The sequence below is a fragment of the Marmota marmota genome, unplaced genomic scaffold, assembly GCF_001458135.2.
Source record: "Marmota marmota marmota unplaced genomic scaffold, marMar, whole genome shotgun sequence".
In the NCBI taxonomy this organism is placed as follows: Eukaryota; Metazoa; Chordata; class Mammalia; order Rodentia; family Sciuridae; genus Marmota; species Marmota marmota.
This window is the reverse complement of record NW_025999999.1, coordinates 1,236,527-1,256,810: the sequence shown is the minus strand read 5'-3', so window position 1 is coordinate 1,256,810 and position 20,284 is coordinate 1,236,527. Positions and strand designations below refer to the sequence as shown.

The window sequence follows — 20,284 nt, the reverse complement described above, 5'->3', positions numbered from 1 at the left end:
GAGAGAGAGAGAGAGAGAGAGAGAGAGAGAGAGAGAGAGAGAGAGAATATGTGTGCATGTGTATGTGTGTAATTGTTTCTTATTTTTACCATATTTTTTATGTTTTTCACTTTCCTTTATCTTGTCCCTTTGAGTTTTAGAGATTTTTATCTACGTTTGTTTTTCTTTGTGAGATAGTAACAAAGATCAGGCAGTCAGCATAGATGATAGATGATCCAGTCAGAAAGATGGGGCCTGATTCCAATGGTGAGGATATAAAATTCTTGGTTGGCTTTGGTTTTCTTTCAGAGCTCAAAATACATTATTCTAGGACCTCCTAGCTTTGAGGATTTGGGTTAAGAAATCAGTTGAGATCTGAATTGGTTTCCCCATATATGTAATTTGATTTTTTTTCTCTCACAGCCTTTAAGATTTTATCTTTATTCTGTGTGTTAGTCATTCTCATTATAATGTGTGTTGGTGTGGGTCTGCTATAATTTTGTACATTTGGGGTTCTGTAAGCCTCCTAGATTTGATTTTCCATTCCATTCTTTAGGTTTTGGAAATTTTTTGCTATTATATCATTGAAAAATTTGTACATTCCTCTGGTTTTTATCTATGCTTCTTCATCTATTTTGATAACTCTTAAATTTGTTTTTTTCATTATCCCACAATACTTGGATGTTCTGTTTATGGTTTCTTACCATCTTCTCCACATGTTCAACTCTACTTTCAAGATTATATATTTTGTCTTCATTATCTGAGGTTCTGTCTTCCAAGTGGTCTAGTCTGTTGGTTATGCTTTCTATTGAACTTATAATTCAGTTTACTGATTTCTTCATTTCAAGGATTTCTGCTTTTTTTTCACAATCTCTAACTCTTTATTGAAGTGGTCTTTCGTTTCCTGTATTTTTTCTTTTATTTTACTCCTTATAATATCCTTTTCTTCACATACCAGTTTAACTATATACAATTTGAACTCCTTCTTGGACATTTCTTTTACTGTGTTATCAGTGGCTTCCGTTGTTGAAGTATCTTAGTTCATTCAGGATACTTTATTCCCTCATCTTTTTTTCATGTTGTTAGTGTGTTTTCCCATCTAAAATATGGATCTAAGGCAGGATAAATTCTACCCTGTAGACCTATACTGTCCCAGAAGGTTTCCAGCACTTTGCCTTTACCAGTGAGACCAATAACAAACAGCACCCAGTGTACACAATAGATAGCCTTAAACATAATAACTCACACCAAGGCATCTACTGCTTTCTTGCATTAAACCACAATGATGAGTTCAATAAGTATCTATAGTACAAACAGAATATTTTTTTAAATGATTTACAATTTCAAATAGTGGATGAGAGAACACAAGTAGTGTAGTATGCAATATTTGTAAGGGAGAAAGAGAGAAGCTAGAAGTAAAACTTCACAGGAAGAGTGGAAGAAGAGTCAACAGACATTGGCTGTTGGTTGGAGAAAGGTTGGAAAGAAAATAGATAAGAGAGAGAAAGAACTTGAACAAAGAGATAAAAATTAAAGACCTAAGAATACAACAAAAATGCAAAACACCATTCATATATCATTGTCCTCCACACACTGATGCACAAAAACCATCCTATTCCAAATATGGTAGAGAGATTAGTGAATCAAAAAATGAGATAAAATAAAATAAATCTTGCTGGAAAGTCAAACTGTCTCTGTCAGTGTTCCAACAGTTTCTCAGATGTCTCTGACATCTCTCAGAATCACCAAACCCAGATCAGCCCTCTCGAACCCAATCTCTATCCCACCAAGCTGGGATTCAGATACATACCTCAGGCTTGGCAACACTGCAGTCCCAAGATTTCAGTGCTGCTCCTACTTGCAGAGAGATCGCCAGGGATACACTCATGCAAAGAAGGAACCCTGAGATGGAGCAGCAAGACAAGGGCCACCAGCACTCTTAACAGGAAGACCCCAGGCTCCTCCAAACCCACAGGCACCCCCACACTGTACCTGCAGGTCCAGCTGGAGCCCCCAGACAGAGGCTGTTGTGGTGGTAAACCTGTAGTTACTCAGGTCCCAGGCCTGGATGCTGTCCCAAAATGGGTGCAGCCATGTGCAACCAAAGCTGGAGTCTCCTTGGAAGAAGTCCTCTAGGCCATGGTGGCAGCAGTAGTGGCAGTAGTTGTTGGCAGTAGGCAGTGGGTCAGCAGTAGTGGTGGCTGCAGTGGCAGCAGGAACTGTAGCTGTGGGGGCAGCATTACCAGGTGATCTCTGGGGGTCAGCAGCAGTGTTGGCTTCAGTTGCATCCAGGGCTGCAGTTTCTTCTGTCACAGCATCACCCAGAAAGAAGACCTCCAGGCGATCTCAGGCTGGCAGCAGCGGAATCAGAGGCAGAAGCCTCATACATTATCTTTAGAGAAAAAATAAGTTCATATGAGTTCTCTCCTTTTTCAAAATAATTTTTTCCTACCTATAATCTGGAAATACAGATTGGTATGAATTATCGTGATTGATGCTTTGTGGATGAGAACAGAGTCTAAGGGAATTTGGGTAACTAGAGAAAGAGTACAATGCTTGGTAATTGTGAATTATGCTCAGTCGAGGAAAGAGAACAGGGAGTAAGAAGAGGGGAGGGAAAGGGAAAGTGGTGAAACTGAATTAGAACATATTATGTTCCATGCTTTTCTAATTATGACAAAGTGAATTCTATTGTTATGTATAACTAAAAAGAATTAAAAATATTTTTAAAAATTGAAAAAGAAAGAGCACAATGCTGTTCTCTGCTTTTTCTTATACAAAGCCTCATAGAGTAATTACTATAGAAGGAGGTTTTGAAAATACCATTAAATTCAATTGGGCATTCTATGGATAAAGTAACTGCACAAGAGTAGTTACGAGTCAACTGACTTTAATGAAGAATGCAGAACCTTCCAGCTGAGCATAGGGTAATTGTTGGGGTTTAGGTGTGCAGAGTTTAGCTCCCTCAGGCCTGACTTTTTGCAAGAGCTGTGGCTGTGATTTAGGTCAGCTGAGGCAAACCTCAGCTAGGAGGAGGAAACGTTCTCTTCTCTTCCCCTTATCGCAAGGCACAAGTTCTGCATGGTTTGGCCAAGAGGAAGAAGCTTCCTGCATACTTATCCTGGGAACAATACATTCTAAAGAAACAAATGCATCCTCAGGGGACTAGATAATGTCTACAAAGAACTTTAGGAGGGTACTTATTAAACAAACAGGAACAATCTGAATCTAGCTCTGTGTATCCGCTGAGGCATGATATTTGGGCAATGTGGGCAACGTGATATTAAAGAATTGCTTGCTTTGTTAGAAGAAGTATATAAAAGGAACTTGCAAATAAACCTCAGCATGCAGTTGTGATTGCTGCCTTGGCTCTGCATCCCCTGTGTCCTGGTTATTTCGCGACCCTTACCCAGGGACCCAAACGCTCTAGACATTCACAGGTAATGAATAAAATGCAGTCATTTTGTTAACCTAACCCTACTACCTTGTCAGATTGATGCCATCTGAAGCATTGCCATGGTTTAAATTCGAGTTTTTCCCCAAGAGTTCATGCATGAGAAAATGCAAGAGTGTTTAGAGGTGAAATGATAGAGCTTTAACCTAATCAATGCATTGATTCACAGATAGGGATTAACTTGGTGGTAACTCTAGACAGGTAGGTTGTTGGAGAGGTTGGTCACTGGGGGTGTGTCTTTTGTGTATAGATTTTGTCCATGGTGAGTGAAGTCTCTCTGCTTCCTGGTCCAATGTCATGTGCTGCTTCCTTGCCCAACACCCTTCTGCTATTATGTTGTGCACACCTCAGGCCCCAAAGAATGAATCTAGTCATCTATGGATGGAGACCTAAAATTTTGAGTTTCTGGAGAACTTCTTTCTGTAAATTATTCTTTTTAGGCCTTTTTGTCACAGCTATAAAAAACAAGCATCAAAAATCTCTAGCCAATTCAGTTTTCTTACAGCATCTATGCTCCTATTCTCCCTTTTCAACAACCTAAATAAAAATATTTGTTTTGTGTGTGTTTTTGTGCATGTGTCTAGTATTAATTTTCTATTAGTTCTTTTTAGTTATACGTGACAATAGTATTTATTTTGACATAATTATAAAATCATGGAATATAATATATTCTAATTCAGTCCCCATTACTTGTCCTCCTCCTCCCTTCTTTCCACCACTGTTCCCCTCCCTCTCCTATTCTGTACTTTCTATTATTTACTTATAGTTGGTTTTTGTTTTTTTTAGATTACTGTATTGTGTATGTACATGATGGTGAGATTCACTGTGGTATATTTATATGTGTACATAGGAATTTTAGGACAGATTCATTCCATTATCTTCCCCGCCCCCCGCCCGATCCCTTCCTTTTTTCCTTTCAGTCATTTCCCTTTGTCTACTCCACTGACCTTTCTTCTATTTTCTTTTCATCTGCCCCACCTTATTTTGGATTCGTTCTGCATATCAGAGAAAAGACTTAACATTTGGCTTTGTGGGACTGACTTATTTCACTTAGCCTGATAGTCTCCAGACTCATCCATGTAATAGAAAATGCCACACGTCATTCTTTTTATGGCTCAGTAATATGATGCAGTGTATATATGCCCCATTTTCTTTATCCAGTCATCTGTGGAAGGGCACTGAGTTTGGTTTAAAAGATTAGTTATTGTGAATTCTGCTGCTATAATCATTGATGTGGCTACATCAATGTGGTATGCTGATTCCAAATCCGTTGAGAAGGGGGGTAACTGGGTCAAATGGTGGTTCCATTCATAGTGTTCTGAGGAATCTCCATACTTCTTTCCAGAATATTGCACCAATTTGCAGTTTCACTAACACTGTATGAGTGAAATTTGCCCCCATGTCCTCACCAACATTTATTGTTAATATTGTATTCTTGACATTTGCCATTCTGGTGGCAGTGAGATGGAATCTCAGTATAGTTTTAATTTGCCTTTCTCTCAGTTCTAGAGATATTGAATGCTTTTTCATGTATTTGTTAGCCATCCATATTTCTTCCTTCAAATTGTGTCCATTTAGTTCCTTTTCCATTTATTGATTGTTTCATACATTGTTTTGGTGTTAAGTTTTATGAGTTGTAGGTAATTAGGAATGATGTAGGAAAGAATACAAGTTAGAAATATTCATTAAAATAAATATTCATTAAAAATATGTATAAATATGCTTCCTCATGGAGGGCACTGGTACAGAAGGTAGATGTCCTGTGTCTTTGCACAGAAACTTTACCAATGGCTAGGCATCATGTACTTTTGTACAGAAACTATCTCAGCCACCAATTTTTTAAATATATATATATATATATATATATATATATATATATATATACATACACTAAATAGAAAGTAACTATGTAGAAATTTGTGTATTTGTGGAACAAATGAATATAAGCAGTACATTTTATGCTTATATTCATGTTTATGAGAATAAAACCAAACATATATAACAACGACATGTTTTTATCAAAATAAAAGTGAGAAATTTTTATTTTAAAATTAATTGAGTAAGTCAGAGGTTAACTTCATAAATCTAATCTTTATTTCTTTATTAAAGAGAGAGAGAAAGAAAGAGAGAGACATGGAGGGAAATTATTCCCACCTTAAGAAATACAACCCATCATCTTCAAATGCCTCAAAATTTAATCTATTTGGCAATGTTGCCCCCTTGTGAACTTCTGGAATATTTCTCTGAATAATCACCAATATCACCAAATATATTAGTACATTTGAATGCTGGCTATGACTTTAATCAAACTTGTTATTTTATAGGTAAAGAAATTAAAGTAGGACAAGTTTTCTTTTTTTGTGGGAATCTATAAAAATGAAATTCCCATTAGGTGATCAATGAATTTCATTTATAGAAAAAATATCCAAATTCACAACTATAGATTTAATTAAAATTTACTTGGTTAAAAAAAAAAAGTTAACCGAGGAAGTGGTAGACTACAATGAAAATTTAAAAAACACTGGTGATTGAAATTGAAGAAGACACCAAAAAATGGAAAAATGTCCCATTTTCAGAAAATGGAGGGTTAAAATTTTTAAATGTATCCTATAATTCACATAAATTTGCAGATTCAATTCAATTTCCATGATAATACCAAAGTCATAAGAACACAGAACTAGGAAAAAACCATCCTAAAATTTATGTGGAAGCACAAAGGAATCTGAATAGTGAAGACAATCTTGAGCTATAGAGCAAAGTTGGAGGCAGAACAATTCCTGATTTCCAGCCATATTATTGAGCCCCAGTAAGCAAAGAGCATTCTAAAGAATCACAAAGGGAGATAGATATAACATGTAGAGGCAGAAATGGCTGCTCCTCTAAGCAGATTCATTTATTTAGATCAATAGGTTACATTAGATCATTAGTGCTATAACTACATTATTGTTCATTGTATCACTAGGGTTACTTATTCCACAGTTACATTCTACATTTACAATATGAAATGTTAGGAGCTTTGTGTAATTCTCAAGAAAATCCATTGTTTGAAGATAGTGTTAGGCAGGCAGGTCCAGGCACAGAGGAATTTGGCAAAACATTGTAGTTATTTAGCAATAAGTTTTTTTTTAATTCCCAGAAGCTATGTGCCTCAGATCAAAGTAAAAGCTGATGACTCTAGTACAGAGCTTCCTCATGGAGGGCATTGGTATAGAAGGTAGGTGTCCTGTGTCTTTGCACAGAAACTACCTCAACAGCTAGGCATCCTGTATTTTTGTACAGAAACTATCCCAGCCACCAAGCATGCCAAGCCATGAATCCATTAGAGACTCCAATCCAAAATACAAACCCTTACACAGCATGGCACTAGTATTAAAACAATCAAATATTAACAGAACCCAATGCAAATGGTACACAGAAATGCAAATAAAAATTACTCTTAAGATTTCATCTCACTCCAGTCAGAATGGCAATTATGAATATTACAAGCAATAATAAGTATTGGTGAGGATGTGAGGAAAAAGGTAGACTTATATACATTGCTGGTGGAAAACTGATGCAACCACTCTGGAAAGCAGTATGAAGATTCTTTAGAAAACTTGGAATGGAACCACCATTTGACCCAGCTATCCCACTCCTCAGTCTATACCTAAAGGACTTAAAATCAGCATAGTGACATAGCCACATCAATGTTTATAACAGCTCAATTCACAATAGCTAATCAGTGGAACCAACCTAGATGCCTTTCAATAGATGAATGGATAAAGAAATTGTGGTATATATACACAATGGAATATTACTCAGCAATAAAAGAGAATAAAATTTTGGGATTTGCAGGTAAATGGATGGAGTTGGAGAATCTCATGTTAAGTGAAGCAAGCCAACCTCAAAAAAACCAAAGGCTGAAAATTCTCTCTGATAAGTAGATGCTGATCCATAATGGGGGACAGGGAGCATGGGAGAAATGGAAGAACTTTGATTGGGTAAAGAGGAGGAAGGGGATGGGAGGGGGCATGGGAGCAGGGAAGATTGTGGAATGAGATGGACATAATTACCCTAAGTACATGTGTGACTGCACATAAGGCATGATAATGCATCATGTGCAACCAAAGAAATGAAAAACTCTGTGCCATGTGTGTACAATAAATCAAAATGCATTCTGCCCTCATATATACCTAATTAGAATAAACACATAAATTTAAAAAATAATATTATAGTTTTGTAATATTAATATTATGATGTATGAATATTATGGCACTAATAATAACCAAATGTATGTACTTATCATAAAATTTATAAAAAATAATTAATGTCTTTTCTTTAAAAAAGAAATCAAACAGAACTATGGAAGAAAATGGAGATCCCTGGGGGGAGGGAGGGACAAAAACCCATACAACTACAATTGACTGATTCTCAACAAAGTTATCCAAACTTATGGTTGAGAAAGGAGAGCCTTTTCAATAAATGTAGCATGCAGAAGATGCAGCTTGACCCTTATCTCTCACCTGTAGAAAATTCAACTCAAAATGGCTCAGAAACCTTACTGCCAGACCTGAAACCCTAAATTAACTAGAAGAAAACATAGGGGAAACACTTCAACATGGATACAAGCAATATATATATATATTTTGTATATGACCCTAAAAGCAAAAATAGGCAAGTAGATTAGATGAAACTTAAAAGCTCTCACACAACAGTCAACAGACTGAGTAGACATCCTACAAAATAGGAGATAATATTTGCCAATTATTCATATCACAAAGGATTAAAATTGACAAAGGTAAGGAACAAAGAAAACTTAACAAAAAACACCAGGTAATACAATGAAAATGGGAAAATAATCTTAATAGGCACTTCTCAAAAGAAGAAATATGACTAACCAATAAATATATTTTTAAAATGCTCATTATCGTGAGCCACCAGGGGAATGCAAATCAAAAATACCAAGAGATATCATTATGCCCTGATTAAAATGGCTAACATCAAAACACAAAAACAAAAATAAGAAACCAAAATTACCACTGTTGCCATCACAACAAATAACAAATTTTGGAGAGGTGTGCAGAAAAATTAAACCTTATACCTGTTGGTGGAAACGTATATCAGGATAGCCATTTTGGAAAAGAGTATGGAGTTTCCTCAAATTTAAACAGATTTTCCATATAATCCAGGTGTCCTGCTTCTGGTACACAGATGGAAGAAATGAAATCAACATGCAACATACATGCCACGACCCCTCGCCAGCAAGGGAAAACACGACACAGGATTCTTCTTTCAGCAGTTTATTCAGGCCTTGATTCATGTTATCATCTTTTTGTGACCCGTCGCCGAGTGCCCAAGCACAGCCTAATAAAGCCTCCAGCATACCAATCTTAAGCTGCCATGTGGACCTTTCTCATAGGGTGGGAAGGGATTGCGTGCCAATTCCCCATATTAGGAGTTGTTTATCACAGGCCACAGTGGAAGCCGGCGCCATCTTCTAATGGCGGCCACGGTCTAATTAGAACGGGTCACCACACATACATTCTTGCATGTTGAAAATAATATGACACTATTCATAATAACTATGATATCATATTAAATTATGTGTGAATAAAGAAAATCTGTTACATATACACAATATATTTGTATTCACTCATAAAGAATAAAAAAATCTTGTCATTTGCAGCAAAGAAGAGAGAACTGAAGACCTTTGTAAGTAGGAGGTGAGAAAAAGAAAGACAAGTATTACATGGTCTCTCTTATGTGTGGAAGGTAAAATAGATATGAACCTGAAAGTTGAAGAGTGATTTGTGGAGATGGGGATGTGTGTGTGCTGGTGGTGAGGAGGGTAGGGAGATGGAGAGGATGAATTTTAACAGTATATGCTGCACACATGTGTGCGAATACCATAGTGACTTTCATTAATGTGGACTGATTACATGTTAATAAAAAACACAATAGAATAATCTAAAAACAAACAAACAAAAAATGATGCAAAGAAAGCATAGAGCATTGGGTAAGACTAAAGCTTTCAAGTCATTTACTCCTTTGACAGGCTCTTTAAACGTTCCAGCATTCTAAGCTTCGAGAACAAAGATTTATTTCAGCTATGGAGTTAAAGGGTAATTTGGGAAGCCTGGGAATTTCTATGTGTCATTCACTTGTAAAGTCTGATTTTTAGTCTTTCTTTTTAGTTAATTTGAAAGAGAAATTTAAAAATGGAGCAATCAAGATTCAAGCTGAGAATCAGAGACACTGTGAAAAGCACTTCATGGGTTAGTAGAAAAGACAGGGAGAGGTGATTACCATAATCATGATTAATGAGACTATCAAGGAGTGGAAAACCATAGATTAGTATGATTACTAGTCGAAATTGTAGGCACTGGCCTTGGAAGAAACTTTGTGAGAAGTGAGACAGCAAAAGTGACTGGACAACCACAGTCCAATACAGTGAAAGCATACAACACTTGCTTCAGCTCCACAGGGTCTAAAGCAGTTACTTCCACTGTGTCCAATGGACAATGGTGAAGCTGTGGAGTGGGAAACTCAAAAATATGCCATGGGGGAAACTCTGATCTTTAAAATTTTAAGATAGTACATCTCTAAACTCTGTGTCTTCATTATGCAATGATTTGAAAACATTGATAAAGCTTCATTATGCAATGATTTGAAAACACTGATAAAGCACAGGCAGCAAAGATAAACCAACTCGGGCTCTCTGCTTCAAATCATCCCTTCTCCATAAGGACTGAATGGACCAATAATTATAGGTCTGGCTCTTGCTGAAATGTATCCATTAGAAACAGAAAAGAACACTCTGTTAAGGATGGCGATATGATGAATCACTCACTTTTGGTCTTCTTCAACTCCTCTACAAGGCAGCAGGCTTCCTCTTGAACTCAGTGTTTGTCTTCACTATCCCAAAATTCTGCAGAGTCATGAATGAGAAGTGCTTATCCTTTTTCTTAAATGAGGGGGAGCACAATCTAGGAAGGATATCCCAGTCGGGGTAGAGGACGTTGACTCGTGGTAGCCATAGATTTGGTCAAGCTCAATGTGGCTTTCTCTTTTTCATTCTTCTCCTCCCCATGACCATTGCTCAGCCACCTCACATGCATGCACACTTACCAAGTCCTTCAGTAACTCTGTCAACCACAGGGAAACTGCCTCTTCCAGAAAATACTTCCCCATCAATCAAGGCTTCCTTCACAGTTTCATATCCATGCAACACCACAGTGGGCCTCGTACCCAAATACACAGTGAACACAGGGCCATAGGCTTTTGACAACTGGAAAGGAGAAAGAAAGTGCAGATATTAGCTGAAGAAGATCAGCATTTGATCTACACGTTCGGAATGATTCAGACTGTTATTCAGTTTATTATCATTATACTTATTATATATTACAGTGCCATAAGAATCTTCAAATATCTCTGACTTGTGTTCACAAACTGATGGCAATCATAGCTTTCATGTATGTGCCATGCCTGGGTCAGGTGGTTGATATCTACACTATAATTAATCCTCACATTGATGCATTTACTTATTTGTCCTGTTTTACATGCAAAAGAAATGAAGTCAGAGAGTTACAAGCTCATTTGTAGTGTACCATGTCTAATAAACAGAAGAATCAAATTTGAACATTTATTCTTCAACTTCTGAAGTTTAACAACTTATCAGTACCCAGTGCTTATCCACCTTTGCACCAACACCCAGCTGATTTCTTCTGGGTTATTAGCAGGGCATAGAGACTTTCATTGAATAAGCCCACAATGAATACTGGAAGTCTATATTTTTAAAAGTGACTCCAGATGATCTGAAGATTCGTAGGTTGAGACCACAGCTATTACTAACACAGCAAGAGAGTGAGTACCAGGGAGGCAGCACCAGGCCATGCAGCATATCATGGAAGAACAATTTCTCTTGCCCAGCAACAATTCATAAGGTATTGTCTGAACATTTGTGTAAAACCCCCAAAGATTCTGTTACTACCCAGTGGACCCTGAGTGGTTAATTTTTTCCTTTACTCTCTTATGCTTATTCTCAGTTCATAGGTTTCTTATTATTAATTGCTTTATTGAGGAATGATGGAGAAATAAAAACTATACATATTTATAGTGTAAAACATGACATTGTGATTTATGTAGACAATGCATCCCAGCCCCAAACAATCACCATTCTAGTCTCTATTGCTATGAGTTGGAGGCTTTTTGGTTTGTTTTGTAAGATTCCACATGTAAGTGAGATTACATAGTGAAGAACTTTCTGTGTGTGTGGCTATTTCCCTCATCATAAAGTCCTCCGGCCTCATTCCATGTTGTGGTAAGTAGTAGGAGGTCTTATTTTTTTTTTAAGGCTGAACGATATTCTATTTTATGTGTAAATCACATTTGAATTATGCACTCAGCCACCAGTGGCTGCTTAGGTTGGTGTCCTTTCTTGACTATTGCAGATAATGCTGAAGTGAATATGGAGTGTGAACACCTTTTGGACATACTGATTTCATCTCTTTGGCTATATACCAAGAAGTAGGGCTACTGGATCATATGGTAGGTCTATATTTTAATATTTTGAGGAAGCTGAAAATACAGTCATTTCTGTAATGGCTGTACCAATTTACATTTCCATCACTGAATGAGATTTCCTCTTCTCTACATCTTTGCCAACGTCTGCTATGTTTTGACTTTGATAACAACAATCCTAACAGATGTGAGGTGATATCTCATTGTGATTTTGAATTGTCTTTATATATCTGTTGGCCATTTGCATTTTTTTGGAAAAATATCTACTCATATTCTTTGTCAATTTTTTATTAGTTGAATTCAGTTATACATAATATTTGGATTCATTTTGATTTAATGTGCTCTAATTCAGTCCCCTGTGCTTCCCCTTTCCCTCCCTTCTTCTTCCCCCTTTCCCTCTCTTCTTCGTCCCCCCTTTCCCTTTCTTCTACTCTACTGATATTCCTTCTATTATTTATAGGTTTTTTCCCCTTCAAATTAGATTCTTATGGATATACTCAAAGATAGGTTCAGAGTACTATATTCATATATGTACATAAGACAGTTTGGTCAGAATTATTTCAGAGTTCTTCACTTTTCCCATGTATTCACTCTCCACTCAGTCTCTTTCCTCCACTAATTTCTTCTATTGTTGTGGAATCTTCCCTTTATTTTTTTCCCTTATTTTGGTCTAGCATCTACATATCAGAGAATACATTCCATCCTCAAGTTTCTGGATCTGGCCTATTTTCATTTAGCATGATGGTCTTCAATTTCATTTATTTTCTACCTTGGCCGTTTTAATAAGATTTTGAAGTTTTGGTTAGTTTGATTTGGTTTTTGTGTTGATATTTATTTGTTTTTGTGTTCCTATATATTTTGGATACTAATCCCTTATTGGTAAGTTGGCTTATAAATATTTTCTTCCCTTCAATAAGTGTGTTTTTATTTTCTAGATCATTTCATGTGGAGTGACGAAATATTTTTAGAATGATATAATCTTACCAGTTTATTTATTTTTTAAACTTTTTTTTTTGCTCTTTGGTGTCCAAGTCAAAGGAGAAAGAATGAAATAAGCAAAGAAAGAATATATATATATATATATATATATATATATATATATATATATATATATATAGAGAGAGAGAGAGAGAGAGAGAGAGAGAGAGAGAATATAAGGGAGAGAAGCATGCCACAGACTGTTTATTGTAGGCTCAAGAATGAGGGTTGGGGCAAATTTGAGTTATGGGTACTAACATATAGACTGGAAAAAATAAGTCCTGGAATTATGTTGTGCAGTAGGGTAGTGATAGACAATGTACTTCTCATTTTCAAAACAGCTAAAAGAAGGGACTTTGAGTATTTCATCACTAATAAATGAGAAACATTTGAGGAGATAGGTATTTTTACCTTGATTTGAACTTTACACAAAATACACAGGTATCAAAACAAGAAATGGTGCCCCATAAATATGTTTGATTCTTAAGTGTAAATTAAAAAGGGATTGTAAACAAAGCATTGCTAGAACAAAGCTATGGAACATCTTTCCCATGTTTTTTCTACACCTATTAAAATGCTTCTGTGATTCTTGTTCTTCATTCTGTTAACATGATGTATCACATTTATTGATCCATGCATGTTGAATCATTCTTGATTATGGCGGATGATTATTATAATGAGACGGGAAAACAGAAAGCTGTAGGTAAAATGGCTGTGTTCTTCCTAGCATTGGAGAAGATATTTTTGAGCTTTTACACCATGGTGTTGCTGTGGTGGACTCTTAAGTCTCCTGGAACTTTTTTCATTTCTAGTTATTTCTCTTATTGTTGTTCTTGAGCAAAAGGAAATGAAGAATATTGTACTTCACCATCTTACTGACAGTCTATCTCATAGGTATTTCTTAACATGAGGTACAGCCTTTTCTTCAGAGAAACTTAATTTTGATTGCTATAAAAATACTTAAAATTCATGCATCAGATCATTCTTTTAATGAACTAATTGCACTTTCAGTACAGTTAAACTCCAGGCCAAAAAAAAAAAAAAAATAACAGCAAATGACCAAAACTAAATCACAAGTACCAAAACTTCCAATTTAGAAGTCTGCACCATTCTCACTACAGAATTTACAATTTGTCAGCACTCCTCAGTGTATCTCACCCTACCCTGAGAGAATGGAAATTGAGAGCTACTACAACCAGATTGGGCTCCTATTCACAATGTCTGACAGCTAGCTAAGTGAAGAATGCAAAGAAGATTGGCTTAATGATACTCAAACCTTAATCCTTGATTTCTGAAGCAAAAAATAAATACGAAGAATGAAAATCCATCTCTGTCAACAGTTTCCTCAGTGGAAAGAAGCCATTTATTTCTCATGAATATTTTTACATTTTTACTCCATGTTCGCTCCATTTAAAAATATATTGTTTGCTTTATGTTTTAAAATTAAAGAACTCAAAAAACATAATAATAATAATAATAATAATAATAATCCAATCAATAAATGGGAAAAGAAACTGAATAGGTACTTCATAGAAGAAAACGGAATGCTCAAAAAATATGAAAAATCTTCCATATAATTTTATTGCTTAATTTTGAAGAGCAAACTAAAACTACACTGAGATTCCATCTCACTCCAGTCAGAATGGCAATTAGTAAGAACACTGGTGAGGATATGGGGGGAATACATTGGTGTTGGTACTGCAAATTAGTGCAACCACTCTGGAAAGCAGTTTTTCTTAAAAAAATTGAAATGGAACCACCATTTAGTTCAGTTATCCCACTCCTCACATTATACCCAGAGCACTTGAAATCTGCATACTATAGTGACACAGCCACGTCAATGTGTATGGATAGGAGCTCTATTTACAATAACCAAGCTATAGAACCAACCTAGGTGTCCTTCAACAGATAACTGAATAAAGAAAATGTGGAATATATGCACAATGATTCGAACATTCCTCAGCCATAAAACAGAATAAAATTTGCCAGTAAATAGATGGAATTGGAAAATATCATGCTAAGTGAAATAAGTCAGTACCAAAAAACCAAAGACCAAATATTCTCTCTGATATATGCAAACTAATCCATAACAAGGAAGGGTAGAGAGAAGAAGAATAGAAGTTCATTGGATTAGACAAAGAGGAATAAAGGGAAAGGATGGGGATGTGTATAAAAAAGACAGTAGAATTAATCAGACATAACTTTTCTTTGCTTATAAATGAACATAAAACCAGTATAACTCCACATTATGTACAACCACAAGAATGGGATTCTTAATTGGAATGGGATGTACTCCATATATGTATAATAAATCAAAATACACTCTACTGTCATGTGCATTTAAAAACAAATTTAAAAACTTTAATTTTTTCAAATATCATTTTATTGTTTTTTATTATTTTTAAATTCTTTCCATTGTGCCAGATTTGTGTGTGTGTCTGTGAGGGTGTATATGTGTTTGTATGCATGTGAGTATTTTCACAGCCCAAATAGGTTTGATATATGTATATATTCACATAGTTTTGCTTTAACTTTAACTGTTTTCTTTGGTACCTGTTTATTATTTAGCATTGGTTTCAGTAGGACTGAAATATTCATACATGGATTTGAATTTGATCTTACATTTGCTTGTTTGCTGTACCTTGGATTTTGTTCGTCTTATTTCCTCTTCATCACTCTCTTCTCCAAATAACAATCAAATTTTCCTATTCTCTCTTCATCTTTTTAATTGGTAAATTATTTTCAGTTAATTTTTTATTTCTTTCTTTATATTCAACATTTGTGATCTATCTTCTGCCTCTCCTGTCTTCACTTTTTAAAACATTTCAAATTTTTTCTAACCTTTCTACTCTGTTTTCTTTTCAGAAAAGAAACTGTAATTTCATTAAATACAAAATTATACAGTTTATGGAATTTGTACCTCATTCATGTTGTTATGATTATTAATACAGCTGGCAATGTAGTAGACCCCTGCTGTCTAATAGTGATTTGAACATTTACCTTAAGACTATATGACTGTTGATAACAATAGTGCTGTTCCTGGCTCACCGCTTCCTGGAATTGGGGTTGGAAAGTGAGTGGGTCATTTCAGGTTCACAGACATCCTGCTCCCAAGCAATTCTCACAACTCAGCCCAGTAATAACAAATCTCACCTCATACATGTAGTAGCTGCACCTCAGCCTCAAAATTACTTCAACACATAGAAATAAGGAGGAAAAACCTCAAGCCAACCACCAGGCCCCAAAGAGGATCAACCAGAGGGGGCCCTTAGGTCACACCCCTGAATCTACTCATATATGAAGAATACAGAGAAATCCCCAAATGAAAGAAATAACTCCATACAAAAGAACATAGTTATAAAACAGAAAGGGGAATCCTTTTCAATTGTGCAAGTTGAAAGCCTCTGAAAACAAGAAAACAAACAAATCTGCCCCCAAACTCATAACCCCCCAGCACAGAATCCCATATAAGAACACAACATCTGGTAGTCCCCACGTACAGATAGGATTAAGAAAAAAATGAAGAATTTATCCAAAACATAGCTCAACATGCTGGATTCTCAGACTGGATGGAAATTCATGACTTAGGCAAAAAAGTGTATCTCTGAATTTCATATAAAATTATTAAACTTCTGATATTTCATCAAACAATAAGATAGTTTGTCTTTGAAAGTCAAGCCTCTTAAATATTTTAAAATGTTAACCTAACGTCACAAGTGACTAAGCATAAACTAGGGAGTACAATATAAACATTTCAAAATACCAAACACACATCATGACATAACTAAATGAAAGTACATAACATTTGCTATTTAGCACTCCACTCCCACCCCCACCCCCCAAATTCTGGGGAACAGAGGGCAGAGTTTCTTATTTTTTATTTGTCAAATAGGGAAACAGAGATTCTGTGAGCATGGGAGACTTTCATTCACATAGCTCACAGGGGTCCGAACTGGAATTTGAATGAGCTCCAATGCCCATAATGGTGTGCTATGGCTTACATCAGAGCTGCCTCCAAAGCTACCTTAGAAGAGTAAAGCAAACACCACACTGACTCTGTTCCTAGACCAACAAGCTTCCCATCAAATCAATACCCATTATTTCACTCCAAGGATAACTGGGTCATAGATTCCACAAAAGAAAGAGGCACAGAAGAGCTTCTCCCGCTCCATCAGTACATAGGTAAAACTTACTCAGCAGAACTTACTCAGCAGAACTGAGGAAGAGACAATCTAAGAGATATGAAGGGAGAGGCTTGAGAAACCATGGCTCTGCCAATCTCTCACCTCTTCCAGATGTGACTGCTTTTCTTGCTGATTAGAATGTGTTTAGATGTTATGGAATGAAAAATATCAGACCATAAACAATAATACTGGAGACAGAAAAAGAGGCAGGTGTTTTAGAGGTAGATAGGAGGCAGACAGTATACTGAACAGACTCCCAGCACCCAAGAAACAATATGCAAGCTGGTATATGAGACTACTGTATTTGGAAGTTGTGAATTGAATTGCATGTCATTGGATAGATGTAAATTACCAGATCACTAATGGTAATGCTGTAGAAATAAATATGTGTCCTATAAAGATATTGTGGTGTTTGTTTTAAATTGGAGAACACTGTTATTCACAATGTATTTAGTAAGGAAAATTGCTGTCAAGATCCCAGATATATAATATTTAATGCTCATGTGTACAGGTATTCTCAAAATAAGCATGTAATTTCATACATATCACTTTTGATTTTCTTAATTGCCTTTAACTAAAGTGAAATTATTTCCATTTAAGAAATGATGAAGCTGGGCCTCAGAGATGCAATGACTTGGCCAAGGGCACACAGACTGCACATTGCCACAGTCTGGCTGGGCACAAATCACGAGCCACTCAAGCAGGAACAAACTTTATTTCCAAACTCCACCAGCACACTCCCCAGGAACTCTCCGGAACGCCACCCATGCAGCTCCTCCAGGAACACCCCACAGGGTAATAACTCCAACAAAGGAAAAAGCCCACCAATCCTTTATTTAAAGGGAAGCACATCAAAGAGATTTATTGTCAGGAAGGCTTTTTCAAGGGAGACATAGTCAGCAGGAGCAGACTAATTGGGGCGTATCTACTTGTGTGATATTTTCATCTTGCTTCAGATACCTGGCACCTCATGGCTGTTCAGCATGCCTATATTTCTTTCACACTATGGCAGCAGGCATCTGAAGCAATAGAACTTATAAATCCCACACAAGACACAGAATCTTTGTCATTAAGAGTGGCCACCTGCAAATGAGCATGTCTTTTAGCACTGTTGTATGAGAGAAACCCAAAAGGGCAGTCTAGTTGTCCACGGTGAAAAAGTTCAAAGCAATGATTCATTTGCCACTGCCAACAATGTTTTTAACATCCTTTACATTACTTAGTTTATATAATTTCTCTCCCCACTATATATGCTGTCATAGTTATGAATACTGTGTATTCCATAATTGATACCTGGAGTTTATTTTAATGTTATCTCTAGTTCACAGTTATTTGTTGTTGCTGTTATTAATAGCTGACTTCAATATGCCTGTTTGTGTGGTTATTAGTGCCATAGATGTTATACTAGGGACTGTTTTTTAAAATGCTTAATATTGTTTGTTGCTCTTGTTATTCTTTCATTTTCTTTTTTTTAAATTAAATTATTTATTTATTCTAATTTGTTATGTACAATGGCAGAATGCGATTCATTTCATAATACACATATAGAGCACGATTTTTCAAGTCACTGATTGTACACAAAGTATTTTCACATCATTTGTGTCTTCAGACATGTATTTAGGGTAATGATGTCTAACTCATTCCAGCATAATTGCTACCCCTGTTCCCCCTCCCTTCTCCTTCCTCCCCTTTGCCCTATCTAAAGTCCCTCCATTCCTTCCATGCTCCCTCCCCCATTGCCATTATTAGTCAGCATCCTCATATCAAAGAAAACATTAAGCCCTTGTTTTTTGGGGATTGGCTTTCTTCACTTAGCATTATATTCTCCAACTCCCTCCATTTACCAGCAAATGCCATGATTTTATTCTCTTGTAATGCTGAGTAATGTTCCATTGTGTATATACACCAAAGTTTCCCTATCCATTAATCTACTGAAGGGCATCTGGGTTGGTTCCACAATTTAGCTTTTGTGAATTGAAGTTGCTATAAACACTGATATGGCTGTATATCTGCAATATTCTATTTTTAAGTCCTTTGGGTATTCTTCCATTTTTCTATGTGGTGCTGAAAATCTAGTATGAGATCACAAATTTCCATAGTAGGTACTGTGCTGCTGAGATAAGCCCCCAAGCAACTAAGAATGCACTTTGTTGCACACACAACCTAACCCCACTCGAATTTCAGCAAAATTGTAACAAAAAGAATAGGGAAAAAAATCCCAAACTGATGGCCAGGTCCCAAGTAGAAATGGTTAGGACAAGCCTCAGGTCCTACTAATGGTCCCCTGCTCCCACAGCAACAGAAAAGAAAAATAACAAAAAGACCATGGATATCAAATCCACAGAGGGCCTCTAGTTAGATTACTCCCATGCCCTTTTGGCTTTTAGAGAATACAGAGTTTTCAAGTCTAAAAGAGCAATAACAGATGGTGTATCCCAGATACTAAGCTGTACACAACACAATTGCCTGACCTACTAGAAAGACCCAGATCTTGTGAGATAAAGAAAGTGGCAAAGTGGCATCCTCATGTTCTAACAACAACTACATATATATATATATATATATATATATATATATATATATATATATACCAAATATATCCTGATATTCCAGAACACTTCATCAAAAGATGGCCCTAAAAAGGCCTAAAAAGGAAAAGAATTGCCAACTAAGATTGATACATCAGGCAGAATTATCCTTCAGAATTGAAGGAGATATTTAAAAAAAAAAAAAACAACTTTCAAAGTGAGCAGAAAGCAAAACAATTGATGAGTTCTAGGCCAGCACATCAGAAAAGACTTAAAGCAAATAGAAGTCATTATATACAAACTTTAGAATGAGTGAATGGTTGAATCTCATTTAAGAAAATAGCTAATCAAATGGGAAATATGAGAAAATTAAACATTAGAAACATATCAAAATGACAGGATGATGTTGCTGGGGCCGCTGTGAGCCAATCATCAGCCGGCAGCTGGAAGTTTGCTGGGGCCCCTTCGGCTGTGGCTCTCAACATCTCCCCCTCTCTGTTTAAACAAAAAGCATGTGGCTTAGGGACCGTGCCTGCCTTAGGTTGTCCAATAGTACATATGGTCCTTACCCGTTAGGTTGGTACCATTGCAATTGCATCTTACCCGTCATTGACTACCGGTCCAATATACAACCACACCTGTGGAGAGGTCTTTGTACCAGC

General features: G+C 36.3%; 2 long non-coding RNA genes across 2 annotated transcripts in view; one reads left to right on the top strand and one right to left on the bottom strand.

The window, feature by feature from the left end:
• The first annotated feature begins 8,060 nt into the window (after positions 1-8,060).
• LOC107149738 lies at positions 8,061-18,592 on the top strand. Its single transcript, XR_001504454.2, has 3 exons — positions 8,061-9,135; positions 11,863-11,959; positions 17,695-18,592. It is a non-coding gene; the product is annotated as an uncharacterized LOC107149738 (long non-coding RNA).
• The window catches only part of LOC125617956, a 9,018-nt gene continuing 5,678 nt past the window's right edge, over positions 16,945-20,284 (bottom strand). Inside the window, exons 2-3 of the long non-coding RNA XR_007349086.1 lie at positions 20,150-20,154; positions 16,945-17,070 (exon numbers count right to left, since the gene is read on the bottom strand). This is a non-coding gene — a long non-coding RNA (uncharacterized LOC125617956). The remainder of the gene's footprint in view (positions 17,071-20,149; positions 20,155-20,284) is intronic.